At 47.4% G+C, this 12,207-nt stretch overlaps 1 pseudogene; it reads right to left on the bottom strand.

Moving 5' to 3' along the window:
- The window catches only part of LOC138837880 (MTRF1L release factor glutamine methyltransferase-like), a 324,322-nt pseudogene extending 312,669 nt beyond the window's left edge, over nt 1–11,653 (bottom strand).
- Nucleotides 11,654–12,207: the final 554 nt, after the last annotated feature.

Below are 12,207 nucleotides of genomic sequence, written 5' to 3'. Positions count from 1 at the left end.
AGATAATCTTATAAATGCGTTAGAAACATGCATGAAAGAAAAAAAAACATTAAAATACACATCTAAGGGTTCATTTTCCTGACATCACATTATCTGACCTTTTCCGCTTGACTCCTACATATACTAGATATTACAAATAAGGGAAACCATGGGCCCTATGTTTCTTTGGGCCTGGCTTACTTCACTTAATATAATTTTTTCCAAGTTTTTCCATTTCCTAACAAATGGTGCAATGTCATTCTTTCTGATGGGGGCATTTTTTTCTTTTTTGGTGCCAGTCTTGGGTCTTGAGTAAGGGTCTAGACACAGTCCCGAAGCTTTTATGCTCAAAGCTAGTGCTCAACTGCTTGAGCAACAGCACAACTTCCGGATTTTTCTGTGCATGTGGTAACCAGGAATCGAACCCAGGGCTTTGTACGTACTAGGGGAACAGTCTACTACAGAGCCCCAGGAGTAACAAGTGTATAAACAGATAAATGTGTAGATTCGTAGATAGATAGGTAGATAGGTAGATAGATAGATGTATATGTATAAACTAAGAGAAATTCTATCTTATGAAATTGCATATTCGTTATTACTACTAATTATTGGCAACTAAATTATTCCTTCCTTGTTTAAGTATCATGATTGAATACATAATAAAGTATTAATTGAAAATCAGTCAATGTAATATAATTGTGTATAATATGAAAATCATGCACTACTAATTTGTTACTTTTATAACAATCCATTTGTATGGATGTATCATCAGAATGTATTTCTTAGAACCTCCCACGATTCATTAGTGACAGTTCCGGGATTAGAACTCCAGGCCCAAGTTGCCGGTTTTGGCTATGGCTTCCCTAATAGCCTGCCAAACATCAGCAATGCAAGGTGCACTTTCTGGGCCTTGTCATTTAGACCCAGGATGGTCACAATACCAAAGGAAAAAAAAAAGTAAAATCCCTTTCTTGAACTTCTCAGTTTTATGCTTCTCCTTGTTTTTGTTTTTTATTTTTGCCAGCCCTGAGATTTGAACTCGGGTCCTAGGATCCCAGGGTTGGTTGTGGCAGAGGTGCCAAGACCTAAGTTAAAGCCCTGTGCTGGGCCAAAAAAGAAATAAATAATAATAATATGGCCCTGGCTTGGAATATGCACCATTTTTCTGGCAAGCCCTGGATTTAAACTCAGGGCCTGGGTAACTCTGTGACATTGTGGGTGAAGGAGAAGCTCACCATCCTTGAAGACAAGAAATTCAGACCAGTTCCCAGGGCATGGACTCAAGCCCCAGCACTTGGAAAAAATAATATTCATATATTGTATCTATTTACATACATGGGTTTACTGCATATGACCTTTATTACCCTTATTTATGTGGTATTATTACACATATAACACTTCATTTATTACATCATATCACCTAGATTATATTTGCATACGGATTATACATCATATTAAGACTCAGGACTTTCTCAGAGAAGGAAAAAAAATGTGTCAAAATTGGCTTCTTACTCCATGAATAAATTTTTGGCCATGCTGGGATTTCAACCCCCTGCCTGCAATGCCCAATCCATACATGGGGTCACAGTCTGAACACACCAGCCTCCAGCAAACTGAGATGCCAGGAAATCCTGAGGACCTTTGATCAAACCACAGTAGTGACCAATATATACATTGATAGATATGTATATGTGTATGTGTATATACATATATATATGTACACACACACACACACACACACATATATATTCCTTCCCATATTTATATATATATATATATGAGAAGGAATGTGAGGATATTAATTTATATATATATATGTATATTATTACCAATTATTTGTTATTATATTATGGCACCATTTAATGAAGTATCATGGTTGAATACATATAAAAGCATTAATTAAAAATTAGTTAATATTCTTCCATTAGAGGAATCATACCATGGTGCTAAAATGGAAGATATAAATCCAATAATATTTGTGTGGCATTCTAAAATAGAATCATGAATTAACTGCAAATTTAATTATTATTTTATAGCATTCCATTAGCATTCACATGAGTAGGAATGAATTTGTCAGGATCTCCCTCCATTTTTAGGTAGCAGTCCTAGCATTCAAACTCCAAGCTTGGGTAGCTTACTTTGAATGCAAACAATTAGAATGACACCATGAATATTTTAGATTGTCACTATTAAAAAAATAACAACAAGAAGAAAAGAAAGCCAGGTGTCATCAGCTCCTGCCTATAATCCTAGCTCCTCAGGAGGCTGAGAATGTAGAGAATGCCAATTTGAATTCAACCATGGCAGGAAAGTCGGTGACACTCTTATTTCTAACAGATCACAGGAAAAAAAAATGAGTGGGATTGTGTTTCAAGTTGCAGAGTGTTACCCTTGAGCAAAAGGAGCTCAGGGACAGAGCATAGGCTCACAGTTCAACCCCAGACTTGCCTCCCCAGCCCCCCAACCCCGAATAAAAAAGGCAGCAGTAACTTCATGTCTCTGTGTATGAAAGGATGTTGTATGGATGATGGGCATTCAGCAGGTTGCCCATGCTCAGCCCACCCAACTTGGGCAAGCTGGGACAAACCCTCAGAGTTCCTAGGCTGTAGGAGTGGTGGAAGGTTCTGGATCCATATTCTCTATCCCTAGACCTCTAGGGCCTGGTGGCTCTCACTCATTCATCATTCCTCATTGCCCAGTCAAAGACTGGTTCCAAATCTCGGCAAAGATATGAAATAGTCAGCAATTTCTATGCCTGAAGGGGTAAGCCAATAAATCTCACCCTCATAACTCCTGTTAAAATTCAGCCTTGGGCTGCAAATGTGGCTTAGTGGTAGAGTGCTTATCTAGCATGCACGAAGCCCTGAGTTCGATTCCTCAGTAATACAGAAACAGAAAACGACAAAAGTGGCATCATGGCTAGCCCTCAGGAAAAAAATCTAAGGAACATGCCCAGACCCTAAGTTCAAGCCCCAAGACTGGCAAAAAAAAAAGTGAGCCTGGTGAGACATATTCTTCTGGGACTCAAGAGGGCTGAGGTTATAGGTAAGAGATAGAGGGCAGCTACTTGTGGCTCACCCCTATAATCTCAGCTACTCAGGAGCCTGAGATCTGAGGATCATAATTACAAGTAGAAAATTCTATATGAGAAACTTTTCTCCAATTAAACACCCAGAAGTAGAGCTGTGTTTCAAGTAGTGGACTGTTAGCCTTGAGCAGAAAAGCTCAGGGATAGTGTCCATGCCATGAATTCAAACCCTAGGACTGGAAAACCCACACACACACATTCACACACACACACACACACACACACACACACACACACACACACACACACACACACACACACACACACCAAGATAGAGCATTTGCCAGTAAGCCTGCAAAAGTTCCACCTCTAGAGAGAGAAAGGAAGGAAAGACTTGCTCCAGGAGGTGATATAATCAGTGCCAAAATTCCACAGGATTTATAAGGTGTGGAACAGTACAGAGCCTCAGGCAGAAGGTACAGAATAGGCAAAAGTCCTGAGGTGTGGTATAGAGCAGGTGGTGTGGGTGGAATGAAGGTTCTGTGGCTTCAGAAAAGTCTGGCAGAGCATTCAAGGCTGGGTCAAGGTTTGTACTTGAGTCACAGGTTTGGAAGAGGGTGGAGTCCCAGAATGGGGCCCAGGGGGAAGATTAGCTTGGCTTTTCTCCATGGACCCCAGCCATTTCCTGTGGCTGGAAGTCTATTTTTCACAGCTCCTGACCCTTGGGCCTCCTTTGCATTGAGGAGTCAGGACAAATGCAGGGAAGAACACTTGCTTAAGAAAAGCTTCTGGGCTGGGAAGGTGGCTCAGTAGTAGAGCACTTGCCTTGCATCCATGAGGCTCTGGGTTCGATTCTTCAGCACCACAAAAGCAAAAAGAAAAAAAGCCAGAAGTGTCGATGTGGCTCAAGTGTTAGAGTGCTAGCCTTGAGATGAAGAGCTGAGGGACAGTGCCCAGGCCCATAGTTCAGGCCCCAGGACCAGAGATCCCCTCCAAAAAAAAAAAAAAAAGAAAGAAAAGAAAAGTTTCTACCCCAATGACACCATTAGCTCCCTCCCTTTAGCTACTCAGGAGACTGGGATCAGAGATCATGGACCAATGCCAGCTCAGGAAAGGTATGTTAGTGAGACTTTTCTTGCCAGTGAACTACCAAAAGCCAGAAATGGCACTGTTGCTCAAGTGGTAGAGTGCCAAACTTGAGGGAAAAACTTAAGTGACTGGAACTAGACCCTGAGTTCAAGGCCAGTAATGACATAGCAAAAAAAAAGAAAAAGAAAAGAAAAGCTGTCAGGAGCTCCTAGTTCACTGTGGTGAATGGCCAGATCAGCTGGGCGCCAGTGACTCACGTCTGTCCCCCTAGCTCCACAGGAGGCCGAAATCTGAGGAGCTTGGTTGAAAGCCAGCCCTGGCAGGAACGTCTGTGAGACTCTGATCTCCAAGGAAGCACCAGCAAACTGAAAGAGGCACTGTGGCTCAAGTGATAAGCTGAAGAGCTGAGGGGATAGCACCCAGACTCAGAGTTCCAGTCCCATGACCAACTCCCCTGGCCTGCTTGGAACTCACTCTTTGGCTCTAGCCAGAGTATTTTCCAGTGGGCCCCTGAGTTTCTCCCAATGTCTAGGTGTCCTACAAGTCTTGAGAGCAGCCCATTTGGAAGCCTTTGCTACAGAGCAGGCCACATTATCAGAGAAGTTTCCAGCCTTGGGGAACCGAGGTCATTGGCTGGGTCATCAGAATGGCATCTGTCATGGGTGCAGTGTGGATCTGAGCAGTAAATCCACTTCTCAGACCACGGGTTTGGGGCAAGGAGGGCCAGAAGTTGCAACTGGCATGGCAGGGAACAGCCGCTCAAACGGGTATCCCAAGAGTGCGACTCTGTCAGGCACACTTCCACTGGGTGTTGAGTTGGGCTCATGAAAGTCTTGTGGGCTCACAAATCCACAGCCAGCTAGCTGGCTGCTGCTCGTAGCAGTCCTATCTCAGGAGTCCCAGGGCTCGGATCCCTGCTTTCCTCACCAGTGCTCAGGGGCAGATGAAGGTCTGCAAATGGGGGGCAACTACAAAGTTGCATCCACGGTGTCCTTTCCCTTGGTCCTGTGGCCCCATGGATGGTGGAGCTCAGGAGCTCTTGGCTCCCACTCATCATCCTGGCTATTCGGGAGTCTGAGGTCTGGTGGTCGTGACTCAGAGCCAGCCCGGGCGGGAAAGTCCGTGAGATTCTTATCTCCCATATACGACCTGTCCCGCCCCCAACCCACACACAAAAAAGCCAGATGTGGTGCTGTGGCTCAAGTGGTAGAGCCTCAGCCTTGAACAAAAGAAGCTCAGGGATAACACCTGAATCCAAGCCCTAGGACTCACACAATCATAATAAATGAACAGTGTACACATTTTATCTGACTACCAAGAAAGATGAATTCAGTCTTTGATCTGGCTGGTATTTTTAGCCAAAGTTAAGGGGCTTCTCTTGATGTTCCCCTACACCTCTCCTTCTCTCCTTTATCTGTCCAGCCTTCGGTTGTAGGACAGAATTCGGATCATACCCCTGGATGTGACCTTAAGTACCCTCCCCCATCCACCTTCCTTGGGGTCAGGATACTGGATGCACTTCCTGCTGGGAGGATGAGGCACTGCAGAGAGGAGGGTAGGTATCCCCGACACTTACACACACACACACACACACACACACACACACACACACACACACACACACACACACACACACACACACACATACCCTAAGGCCAACTCAAACTAGCCTTTTCCAAAGACACTTTAGTGACACAGCTCCTGATCCACAGCCCACATCCAGAATGAGAAGGCCACCTTGGGTTCCAGCCACATGGGGATGATGGGCCATCTCTTCCAGTACCCATTCAAACAGTTCCAGTTCCAGAGAGAGAGAGAGAGAGAGAGAGAGAGAGAGAGAGAGAGAGAGAGAGAGAGAGAGAGAGAGAGAGAGAGAGAGAGAGAGAGAGAGAGAGAGAGAATGAGACAGACAGACAGACAGACAGAGAGGCAGAGACAGCGAGAGACAGAGACAGAGAGGGAGAGGGAGAGGGAGAGGGAGAGGGAGAGAGAGAGAGGGCCAGAATTACACTTAAGCCAGTTGCTGGTGACTCAGGCCTATAATCCTAACTACACAGGAGGCTGAGATGTGAAGATCATGGTTCATGGGTGGCCAGGGCAGAAACATCTGTGAGACTCTTATCCTCAAAGAACCTCAAGAAAAATGGAAAAGTCATTGTGTCTCATGAGGTAGAGCGCTAGCCTTGACCTGAGGAGCTTGGGGACAGCATCCAGGCCCAGAATTCAAACCCCACGAATGACAAGAAGTGGACTTGTCACCACAAGAAGTGGACTGAATAACACCCACTGTCCTAAGGAGAAAGGCAGAGAAGTCAGGCTGAGCTTCCTGTCAGCTGGGGGTTATGAGTAGTTCACCCAGCTTCTCCTTCCTCATGGGTATAGAGTAATGATTAAAGAGCCATATTTTGTTTCATAATCCCACACGTGTTGCATGATTAATAACAGGCCCCATCTGAGCCCTTTCCGAGTAACTTCCTGTCATATGCTCACAGAATTGCTGACAACCGTATCTGACAGCCGCGCCATTTGTGGCTGGCCCTGCTCAGGAGATCCCTCTGTATAAGTTCCTTATTTTTCTCACAACTCTCCCGTGAGGAGACTGAGGTCCGATGGTTGACGTCCAACCCAGAGCTTCACCTGGGTTCAAGAATCAGCTGCCGAGGACTAAGAGTTTGGGACAATCCATCGAAACCAATGACTGAGCATGGCACTAATGCCTACCATCCCAACCTGCCCCCCCCAACACACATCCACAGTCCTTTGCAGGAAAAGATATTGTACTTTCTTTTTGTTGGTTGTGACGCTTGAACTTTGGGCCTGGGTGCTGTTCTGGAGCTCCTCAGCTCAAGGCCAGCACTCTACTACTTGAGCCACAACACCACTTCTGGTTTTCTGGTGCTTTGTTGGAGAGAAGAGTCTGAGGGTCTTTCCTGCCCAAGTTTGCTTTGAACCGTAATCTTCAGATCTCAGCTCCTGAGTCCTTAGAATGACAGCCATTAGCCACTGGCACCCGGCCAAAGATGCTTTTCCATTCCTGTCATCCTATCCCCTCAGGAGGCTGAGATCTGTTGCCTGCAGTTGGATGCCACCCTTGGCAGCAAAGTCCATGAGCACTCTTATCTCCATTTAAATACCCAAAAACCTTGCAAGTGGAGCTGTGGCTCAAATGGCAGAGGGCTAGCTTTGAGCATAAAACAACAGATGACACCCAGGCCCTAGTTTTAAGCTTTTTCTAGCACAGACCCACCCAAGAAAGGGAAGCAGGTGTGCACATAGGAGCTCAAAGCTTACAAATAATACTCAAGACTCACAGAATAGATTCCATCCTGCTCTGATTGTCTGGATTCTATGTCCTAGATCACAGTAGTCTTAGATGGGACTGACCAGGCACCAAGTCAGGATGGTCAAGTACAATCTCATACTGAGGATCCCGTGACCTCATCAAGGACTCAAGATTGTCCCGACCGCCTCGACCAGAAAGGAAGACGCAACACCGAGCTCTTCTCTCTGCAGTTTATTCAGGACCTTTGAGTAATCTTCTGACCCCAACCATGGGGAGAATTTCCCACAGCCTTAAGTACCCGCTGGGTAGCCAACCCTGATACGCCACTTGGGAACCACCAATAGGTTCAGGTGCGCGGAAGCAAGTCAGATTCTTTGCCTTAGCCATATAAGGAGTTGTTTACCACAGAGAGCACTCGCCATGGGGAAGTCGGAGGGCGGAAGCTGGCGCCATCTTTCAGGTGCGGCAGCAAGCAGCTCTCTACAGTTCCCCCTTTTTTATTTCGCAACAGGCAAGAGTAGAGGTCTGATCTCTGTGGAAGAAATTTGGGACATTTTACTGATCTTCACTCAGGTGTTATCCACTCGAATCATTACCAGACCAGTCCGATACCTTTTTACAGAGGTGGGACTTAGGGTATCAACCCACATGCAATCAGACATGCTCTTCTTGGGGCCCACAACCTCAGAGGACCCCAAGTGAAGTGCTCAAGCCTCGCATCCTGTGCTCAAAAAAGGCCAGTCTTATCAAGCCATACATGGGGGGACTGTCTTGCTCCAATGGCTGTAAAGGCTTGGATAATCATGGCTGCACTGCGACGCTGAGAAACTCTAATTTGGCAAATGCACCACAGACATAACAAGGAGGCTAATAACAGGAGGCCTGTCAGGGCTCCCAAACCCGCCCACTCCTTAAGATGATTCATAGCAGCGGAGATCCATGAAGATAACCCCTCCGCCAATCCGGCATCCAATCAGGTCGAGTTCACCATGACAATGGCAACCCTGAACTGTTCCATCAGGCTGTCGAACTCCCCAGTTCAATTACCTAAAAGATAACTAGACAACTGTTTAGACAACTTTGCAGCATTTTTTGAATTGGTCTTTTCCTGGGCCTGAACTCTGGGCCTGGGCACTGTCCCTCAGCTCTTCAGCTCAAGGCCAGCGCTCTACCACTTGAGCCACAGTGCCACTTCCGGCTTTTTTCATTTTGATTATGTGGTGCTGAGGAATCAAACCCAGGGCCTCAGACATGCAAGGCAAGTGCTCTACCACTGAGTCACCTTCCCAGCCCCTTACTTTCCCAGCCCCCTACTTTCCCAGCCCCTTCCGATCTTTCTTCCTGCAGCATTTCTAGGGCCGCCTGACCATTCTCCACCGACTCACTGCAGCGCTGGTCCTCAAGACAGCCTCTTATCAGTTTCCATATTGGTCTCACTCCACTCTTAAGCGTTCCTTGTTCAGAGGCAAAATCTAGGTCCCTCCCTAGTTTCTCCCAAGAGGCCACCGTGAGACTTCCGGAGACAGTGAACCCCGGGGCAATGATGTCACATTCATCCAAAAATCTCTCTAAAGTTCTCGTTTCTACTTTTAACTTCTTTGAGTGCAGCAGCTCATTGAGAGCCAAAAAATTTGGGTGCGAAGAAGAAGCGCCCATGTTTTAAAAATCTTAACCTGGTAAACAATCTTTTACTTTCACTTTTGGCTACTCTATTGACTAGCCCCCGGTTCTCGCTCTCTCTTTATCTACCGAGAAGAGCAAAAATCCCCCCGCTCTTGTCGCGGATTCCCCCTTTACCTGGGAACTTACCCCCGCTATTGTCTTGGATTTCCCCTTTACCTGGGAACTTACTGGTGCACCACCCTGACCACAGAGAGTTCTGAGTCCCCGTTGGGGTTATGGCTGAATCCCCGTACGGGCCACCACCTGTCCCGACCACCTCGACCAGCAAGGAAGACAAGACACCGAGCTCTTCTCTCTGCAGTTTATTCAGGACCTTTGAGTAATCTTCTGACCCCAACCCCGGGGAGAATTTCCCACAGCCTTAAGTACCCGCTGGGTAGCCAACCCTGATACGCCTCTTGGGAACCACCAATAGGTTCAGGTGCACAGAAGCAAGCCAGATTCTTTGCCTTAGCCATATAAGGAGTTGTTTACCACAGAGAGCACTCGCCATCGGAAAGGCGGAGGGCGGAAGCCAGCGCCATCTTTCAGGTATGGCTGCACACAACTCTCTACACAAGATATCACTGTCCTGCATCGACACTGGGCAGGCAAGTGAGGTCTAGTTATCCAACCACAAGTTATGGGAATGAAAGGATTTCTTGGCCAAGGGATGCAGACTGGAGGGCTCTCAGTCTCTCTCTCTAAGGAGGGAGAAAAGGGCCGATCCATCCCAGGAATGTTCCTGGGTTGTGAGTATCCTCAATCAAACAACACTGCTCAGAGTCAGTGCCTCTGTTTTTTGCACCAGCCTCTACCCAGCCCTGCCCCACTTACAATCGGCCCTCTCTGAATGGACTAAAGGCTGAGCCAGCAAAGTGACCCACCTCTGCCTCTGAGAATGGCAGTCACAGGGCCCTAGAGTCCCCTAGAGGAAGTCTCGGGGCAACAAGGTCTAACTCCAGCCCTCATTCTCTGGCTGTCCTGTGCCATTGGCACACTCACGTCTGTCTCTGGTCAAGGAATGAACACCGGGGGTGTCATCTTCAGATAGAGCCAGCAATAATCCCAGTCCCCAAGGATGTACCGCACAGGCATCCCGCAGTGGATGACAGCCAGCTTGTCAATAGTGAAACCAAAGTGCCAGGATTTTTAACAGCCATGTGGCTCGGTCGAAGGCTCTATCACTGATGGTCTAGGTTGTCAGGTGAGGTCATGGCTCCAATGGCCTGACACACCTGACCTGGGATGGTCCTCCCTCTTCATCTTCCTGTTTATACATTGCCCCCCTCCTCTTGACACTCCCTCAGCCTATACCTCCCTATTCCTTGGACACTTTCTTCTTATCTGACCAGAAAATAAACTCGGAGGGCCTGCGGAGACTGAAATTTGGTGACACATCCTGAGCCCTAAGGTCTACCCGAGGCTGTTTCCCTCTGCAGTCGGTGAACACACAGCTCCTGGATGTCATGAAGTTGCTGAGAGGTCAATGGCTTTGTCCTACATACTGGCTTTAGGCTCTGAAACTGTCCCCACAGTGAATGGTTGGCTCCCTTGATCCAGGGACTCCAAACCAAGGCTTGCATGTTCCGTTCTTCCTTCCTTTCCTCCTTTTCTCCCTCCATCCTTCCCTCCTCTCTTTCTCTTTCCTTTCTTTGTGTCACTTCTGGGCCTTGAATTCAGATCCGGGTGCTGTCTCTGAGCCTTTTTACTCAAGGCCAACAGTCTAGAGTTTGAGCCACTCATCCATTTCTGGCATTTTTTTTTGGTTGTTTGTTGGAGATAAGAGTCTTACAGGTGGGCTGGGAAGGTGGTTCAGTGGTAGAGAGCTTGCCTTGCATGCTCAAGGCCCTGGGTTCGATTCCTCAGCACCACATAAGAAAAAAGAAAAAAGCCGGAACTGGTGCTGTGGCTCAAGTGGTAGAGCGCTAGCCTTGAGCTGAAGAGCTGAGGGACGGCACCCAGGCCCAGAGTTCAGGCCCCACGACCGGACGCCCCCCCCCCCAAAAAAAAGAGTCTTACAGGCTTTTCTGCCTGGGTATTAAGTCTCAGTCCTCCTATCTCAGCCTTCTAAGTAGCTAGGATGTCAGGTGTGAAGCACCGGCATCCAGCTCAAATCAAGATTTCTTCATGTGCTGTGGAACCGGCATTGGAACCTTTCATTGTCTATGACCGCCTGGACCTGGCACACACACTGTAACGGTTTGTTGGACAAATAAATGAGCCTCTCTCTATGACAATATTACAGAAAACTCCCATCCAACTCAGGTAAGTATCCTGGGGGGTGGAAGGATTGGTGGGGGAGGTGTCAAAGCCTATGTAGTTCTACCACATTTCTCCTTCGTCCCTCGTCCTGCCCTCCTGGTGCCACCACACTTAACTGTTTTGGCTCTGAGGATGTGAGCCACGATGTACTCGCTGGATTCTGGGGCCTCTTGGATGCCTCTCTTCTCAAAGATCTTTGTCCAGCGGCTGACCCACACTTTGCCACTCATTTCCGCCCTCAGGTGTGAATGAGGTTGCCATGAGGTGAACACCTGGCTCAAGGGGCCTCCTCTTCTCCCCCTGGGGCCAGACAGGATGGTCCACCACATATGGCCCCCAAGTTTCATGTTGCAGAGAAAGGATGCTTGAGGCATCTGGGGTCTCTGGATCTCTCAGATTCCCGTGCAGGTGCTGGGAATCAACTCTGCTCACAGCTGGCAGGCTTGGGATGCGAGGTCACTGTCTCTGCTTCCCATGTTGTCCTTGAATGTGGTGGTCACACTAGAGAGAACCAGAGGAGGATCAGCAGCTGCTGGAGGAAGGCAGTCATGGTACGATATTCATGATAAGAGACGATCTGGCTTGGGAACTCTGCATGTGCTGCTTTGAACATCATAGTTTTGCAGCTTAAATCCTCCATCTAATTTGACCTATAATCCCAGTCATTAGTAGTAATTGCCAGCTTAAAGATAAAACCCTGGAAAAGCTGGCATGTCAGTTGTCCCAATCAAACTTAAAGGGTTCCAAAGTTGAGGTGATGTGTCTGCTGTGCCAGCTCCATATGCTCTGGGCTCCTGGCCAGGACCTTCATTTCAATTGAGGCCTCAGACAGCTACTGAAGCTGCTTCCTCTCGTGCATGTCCTCGCTCCTCTCTGCTCTCTCTTTCTCTGTCTCTCTGTG

The sequence above is a fragment of the Dipodomys merriami genome, unplaced genomic scaffold, assembly GCF_024711535.1.
Source record: "Dipodomys merriami isolate MVZ:Mamm:240054 unplaced genomic scaffold, mDipMer1.0.p SCAF_278, whole genome shotgun sequence".
NCBI classification, from domain to species: Eukaryota; Metazoa; Chordata; class Mammalia; order Rodentia; family Heteromyidae; genus Dipodomys; species Dipodomys merriami.
The sequence above is the reverse complement of the archived record's forward strand: the minus strand, read 5'-3'. Positions and strand labels throughout refer to the sequence as shown.